The sequence below is a fragment of the Capricornis sumatraensis genome, chromosome X (assembly GCF_032405125.1).
Source record: "Capricornis sumatraensis isolate serow.1 chromosome X, serow.2, whole genome shotgun sequence".
Taxonomy (NCBI): domain Eukaryota; kingdom Metazoa; phylum Chordata; class Mammalia; order Artiodactyla; family Bovidae; genus Capricornis; species Capricornis sumatraensis.
This window is the reverse complement of record NC_091092.1, coordinates 21,779,950-21,786,718: the sequence shown is the minus strand read 5'-3', so window position 1 is coordinate 21,786,718 and position 6,769 is coordinate 21,779,950. Positions and strand designations below refer to the sequence as shown.

Sequence of the window (6,769 nt, the reverse complement as noted above, 5' to 3'; positions counted from 1 at the left end):
TCGGGCACAACTGAGCGACTAACACTTACTTACTTATTTAGTACTTTTACGATTTAAATGTATAGGAGTATGTATTTCTGAAGAAAAATTCACTGATAATTTAAATTTTCAATGAGACTACCTGGAGAAATTTCTTAAGACTTGGAATTCACTTGGAACATTTTCCTGAAAGGACTTCAGTTTTCTGTTCCATGCATGCTAAGCTGCATGCTAAGCTGCTAGCCTGCATGCATGCTAAGTCACTTCAGTCATATCCAACTGTTGGCAACCCTATGGACTATATGCCGCCAGGCTCCTCTGTCCATGGGATTCTCCAGGCAAGAATACTGGAGTGAATTGCCATTTCTTTCTTCAGGGGATCTTCTCGACCCAGGGATCAAACCTGCATCTCTTACATCTCCTGCATTGGCAGGTGGGTTCTTTACCAGTAGCACCACCTGGGAAGCCCTAACCATGCAAAAAGTAAGGGGAAACCCCTTATAGCAATGTTTACACCATTCTATGTGTAAAGTTACAATATGGAGAAAATAAATACCCTCAGTTCAAAATTCAATAATTTGTTTTCCTTGCAACAGTCATTTATGATCAAACATCTATTATAGCTCCTCTTTCTCCTGTTACTTCTGTTTTTCATTCAACTATTCTTTATAAAATCTTGACTTCTCTCTCTCTCATCCCCTCCCACTGCAACCATGACCACCACTAACAATACTGAAGGCAAACAGGCGAACTTGCAGCTAGATTTAAATATATCCTGGCACTTCTACCAAAAACAATTTGTCTCTGTTTTATGACCTGCCAAACATAAATGAACTAAGTAACAATTTGAAAGTTGTTAATATCTGATCTTGTATTTTATATCTACTATATGAGGAAGTCTCAGATTTATTTTTGGATAGCATTCCACAATTTTAAAGACAGAATAAATATTAGATCAGTAAAAAATTTTCTCTTGCTCCTCGGATTCTTTTTAGACTAGATTTACCTCCAGCTTCTCCAGTTAATGGAGCGGAGCATCCATGTGCAGAAGGGATGTATAATCCATTCTGATGATTTAGGACCACTTTCCCCTCTCCTTGCAACAGGAAAAACTGTCAAAGGAACTGGGCCTACAGCCTTGAACCTGCTGGATTCACAGAAGACATATCAGCCTCCTTGAGTTGGTAGAGTCCTTTGTTCAGTTGCTACAACTTTCTCTCCAGAGAGCATCATCTGTCCTTATAGATTAGAACTGGGAACAGAGCAAGCTGTCTGATATCAGAATGGGGAATAGGCCTGCCTCAGTTGTGAGAGGAGAAGGCAATGGCACCCCACTCCAGTACTCTTGCCTGGAAAATCCCATGGACAGAGGAGCCTGGTGGGCTGCAATCCATGGGGTCGCTGAGAGTTGGACACGACTCAGTGACTTCACTTTCACTTTTCACTTTCATGCATTGGAGAAGGAAATGGCAACCCACTCCAGTGTTCTTGCCTGGAGAATCCCAGGGACAGTGAAGCCTGGTGGGCTGCCGTCTGTGAGGTCGAACAGAGTTGGACATGACTGAAGCGACGCAGCAGCAGCAGCAGCACCAGCAGCAGCAGCAGCAGCACCAGCAGCAGCAGCAGTTGTGAGAAGTGACAAAGGAGACCAGTGCATGGGATCCAGTTTTGCCAGCTGAGCTGACCAGAGACTTGATTACCTATAGGTGGGCTGCCGTCTCTGGGGTCGCACAGAGTCGGACATGACTGAAGCGACTTAGTAGCAGCAGCAGCAGCAGCACAAGAGCAGTTTTCACACTATGAAAATATGCAATACCAGCTTCTTCTGGAAGGGTCCCCAACCATTCTGGGATTGCATCATTATCAGAAGGAAAGAAAATAATGGCCTGAATCCAATTAGGAAATAAAAGAATTTGCTGGGAAAAGTTTCAAGTTAACAAATGTTTGCTGGTTTGGGTTCACTTACCAGCAATAAATACTTTTTTGACAGAGGAGAAGCACACGATCCCAAGCTGTTTAACAACAATGTCCCTGGAAACACAGGTGATGGGAGTCATTGCTATGGAAGTAGAGCAGGAAAGGAACTTTAGAGATCCTTCCCATAGTCTTTAGTAGAGTCCCTTGCCCAAAGTAATCTCACCATAAACTGAGGAAAGGATGAATCTAATTTGCTCCTTTTTTTTGTAACAGGTGAAGGAAATAAAGCCAAAGGGAAGAAGCAATTTACTCAGTAACATAAAGTTGACCAGTGGCAGAGCCAGGATAAAAGCCGATAATTTCTAAGTCCTTAGTGATTGTTCTTTCTACCACACTCTTCTTTGTATTCTGTCATTTTCACTGTTGATTGATCAGCAGTGAACTTTAATCATCTCCATCCCTAGAACTTTGTCCATGTGACTTCATGCCTGCAAAGTCTCTAATAGAGCAATTGCTTAAACTAGCCTCAACAGCTCTAATCCACATCCACTTATCAGAGTTCCCACAGTACTTATTGCCTGTACCACATATTTAGAATTTTAATGCAAAGAAATATGGATTATTTTGCAATGATTTTGTATACATTTCTTTTGTTATTAATAAGTTTGTAAGCTCCTCTCGGTAAGAGACATTTGCTTATAGTTCTTTCACATATGTCAGCATCTAACTCTTGGGTTTGTATGGGTGCAGAAAAAAATAGAATAAGCATGTAACTTAGCATCCAAACAGGGACACTTTTGAGTGTCAAAGAAAGTATTCATATTTGCTTAATAAGTATAAGCTGTAACTATACTGGACAAACTGGAAAGTATGGTCTCCCTAACAACAGTCGACTTGCTCAACACACGTTCAATTAGAATCAGTCACTGATGATTGTGCAATTGTCCAACTATGGGACATATAGTTTACCTTATTACACTGAGTGGAATTATTTCTACAGTAGTAATCACTGAAAAAATCATGAACATTGTGGAATTCTATTTACTGAATAAGTATACATATGTGTTATTTATTTATAAGTTATTATGAACATGTCCACAAAATATTCATTTGTTGCCTTAAGGCTGTAAGGATAAGTTAAATGGAAAATTTCTGTTGGCCCAGTTTTAATCATTTCCATATTGAACATGTGGATTGAGTGAAAAAAATGACATTCTAATTCTTTCCTGATGGTAAAATATGAAATCTGATGGCTTTCATGTGGGGTAGGTGAGGCAGGATGCTGTTAGGAGCTATGGACAAAAAGGCCTAAATTGGAAGTTTAAAAGTAGATTTAAATTTGAACATTCTATTCAAAAATTTCAAGACATTTAGTGATTCTTTTGGGATAAAATATGGAGACATTAATAATGCAAACAAAGTCATGATAAATTTATATACAACAAATGACTGACTAAAATTTTATAGCATTTACCCACCATCACACTATATATTAACTTAATGAAATAAATCTTTACTTTGATGTTACTTTGATGTTTTAAGAAATAAACAAGTTTTTTGATACAATTTTCAAAATGTAAATATGTATTTTTCTCTTCAGATATGTAATGGTTCCAGACATCCCAGACAGAACAGTCAATAGTTTTGATTTATTAATATTTCCAAATTAGAGGTTTAGTGATAAAAATTCCCTGCAGCAGAATGAATATTAAGCAGCTTGAACAATGGCAGTTACACCATCTGCTTCAGATAGAAATTTGCTGTCTTGACAGTAACAAAGGACAAATAGGCAAAACAGATAACATCAGGCCAGCAAGAGGGTAAATGCAACAAGGGAAGCAGCATTTCCTAGATAAACTGCATTTCCTTTTGAATACTACATTCTATACTAAATAACACTTCATTCAACTGTAAGCAGATGTTTATCAAAGAGAATTCATACTCTTTATCACAAAAATTGCTTTATATTATCAGATAATCTAAATAATCATACTTTTCAATCCTCATAATTTTAAATTAAATTAAAGTACACAAGCAAGAAAAGAAAATAATTACATGGGAAACAAAATAGCATGTTGCCCTTAGGAAAAATTCTGAGAACAGACATTATATTGACAGATTCTCACCTACCCACATGGACTTCCAAGACAAGACCCTAGATTATATTGTTTTAGGAAACTAAGTTTTAAAAATCTATTTAAAAGACTGTCTCCCCACATCCTGTAATTAGTGTAATATCTGTGTATACGTCTGGGGAGGTTTGGTGAAAGTCACTCAGTTGTGTCTGACTCTTTGTGACCCCATGGACTGTATAGTCCATGGAATTCTCCAGGCCAGAATACTGGAGTGGGTAGCTTTTCTCTTCTCTGGGGGATCTTCCCAACCCAGGGATTGAACCCAGGTCTCCCACATTGCAGGTGGATTCTTTACCAGCTGAGCCACCAGGGAAGCCCAAGTATACTGGAGTGGCTAGCCTATAACTTCTCCAGTGAATCTTCCTGACCGAGGAATTGAACCGGGGTCTCCTGCATTGCAGGCAGATTTTTCACCTGCTGAGGTACCAGGAAAGCCTGGGGAGGTGTGGAGGGATGTTCAAATAGCATTTGTTCTGCATTAAAATAATAAGGGGAACATAAAACTTTCCATTGTAATATATTAATTCACAAGGTTAGTAGATCATATGAATATCTTGCCATATGTCTAAGAATTTTATTTTCATTTTTTTTTTAAAAAGAGGCCAATTTCTGGAACCTCAAAACAAGGAAATTTACATAAAGGCACATGGCCCATTTTCTCCTTCCATTTTGTATCACTCACATAGTTGATGTTCAGATTTCTTTCATCTTTGGTTCAGTAGTGGCAGTAAAGATGACAGTTGAAAGACAGTTGAAAGAGAAATTTTTAAATACATACAATGTAAAAAGTCAATTCCTTCCAATTGTCACAAAAAAAATGTGTCATAGTTTTTATTTGGTCTTGTATTTCAGTCAACAAGGATTTATTTGTGCTGAGTCACTTCAGTTGTGCCTGACTTTTTGTGATCCCATGGACTGCTGCCCACCAGACTCCTCTGACCATGGAATTTTCCAGGCAAGAATACTGGAGTGGGTTGCCGTTTCCTTCTCCAGGAGATCTTCCCAACCTGGGGATAGAACCCGCATTTCTTACATCTGCATTGGCAGGTAGGTTCTTTACCACTAGCGCCACCTGGGAAACCCTCATCTAAAGTTTTAAATTTAAATAAAAGGATTAAGTTCAACATGTATTTTTCACTGATACATTTCATCTCAATTGTCTGAAAATAGTAAATTTATAATGAGCTGCAAGTTTTGTACGTTATTTTACAGTGTTGGTCTAATTATGAAAATGCTGTCATGACCTAAGGTTAGACCTGTAAGCCCAATGTCCTTGATGGTTGAGGAAGCTAAAGACATTTCCTACGAAGGCAAGTTACCATCCACAATTTTAATACACACAAAAACTATGAGGCCTTACTTCAAAATACTCAGTTAAGTAACTTACCATGAATTCATCTCTCACAAACTAATCTTTCCTGGATTTTAAGTGAGTTTTCAGTTTATGTTTTACTTGCCACAGAAAATAGTGCCATGTTTATGTGGTACTAAAACAGGGTGTTTAATTTTCTAGATCTTTCTTCAAGTCCTGGTTATAAGAATTAATGAGTGAGTTCACAGGGAACTTAAGTGAATTTTTCTGTCAGTATTTATTGAGCTTCTACTTAATGCAAGTTACAAGGCTAGAGGCTATAGTAAATACTAAGATGTATGAGAATATAGGATCTTTGCTTTCAAAGAGCTAACAACTTAGCTCTTAACAACAAAATGAGTACAAAAAAAGTGGGAAACTGGTTATTGCCAAATGATGGGGACTTGAGTATTCAAAGATATTGTGAAGGAAAGAAGGGGCTAGGAATGGGTCCTGAGTGAAGATCTAAATTACAAGAAATAGAGAAGAAATTCTGTCAGCACTAGGCTTAAGCATATTTTTACACTATCTGCAGGGAATGAAGAGTCAGGGGAAGGCTAGATTGTCAGAAAACTGTTAAGGATATGGGGCAAATAAAATACACAGGAGCCTAATTTGTAAGATAATTATAATCTCAATTTTGTCACATCGAGAGGAGAGAACAATTTCTCTCTCCTGTCCTACCACTTAATGGGCAATTTGCCAGGGAATTTAAATAAATTTATCTTGTAATGTTGTCACCATGAGAATCTTAGTACTGTCAAACTTATTTTATGTACTTTGGACACTGAGTCTTTGAGGGTTAATGTGAATTGCTAAGAGCTACACAGCTAGTAATTATGATGATAATAAACAATAAGGTGACAACATTTATTGAGCACCTGCTATTAAGCTGATTTAGACATAGTCACTGTTATCTGGTAATAGAAGATACTGAGCTGCTTGCTTGATCTCACCACCTCCTCACTTTTCTTAGGCAGGGTCCCAGGACCCTGGAGATATGTACCCACCGGCATGCAGGAGTAGCCCACAGTGTGACTCTCCCAGCTTTCCAGATGGATTTATTTTTGCACTGTTCTATGCCCAGTTGGTCAAGGAGGAGCCCAGTGGGTCATTTGCCAGTGCTGTTGACAGTGGAGCTAGGGTTAGGACCCTGTGTTTTATGCCGAAGGACCAGCTTGAAGGAGGGTGTGGATTGGAGACCTGGAATATTGCAGGATCCATTGCTTCATTCTGTCAGCATGAAGACCACACACATGGGTCAGCTTCAGTTGAAAGAAATGTAAGCTTAGAATCAAGCAGATCTGGGTTCAGAATACAGGAACTAGCCTTGGAAACTTACTAAAGCCCTCTTGGCTTGTCTTCCCTTATATGTTAAATGGGGTCA

The 6,769-nt window shown here is 38.4% G+C and overlaps 1 non-coding gene across 1 annotated transcript; it reads right to left on the bottom strand.

Annotated features, from left to right (window-relative positions):
• Window positions 1–6,380: 6,380 nt before the first annotated feature.
• On the bottom strand, window positions 6,381–6,509 carry LOC138072090 (small nucleolar RNA SNORA35). Its single transcript, XR_011144241.1, has one exon. It is a non-coding gene; the product is annotated as a small nucleolar RNA SNORA35 (small nucleolar RNA).
• Window positions 6,510–6,769: the final 260 nt, after the last annotated feature.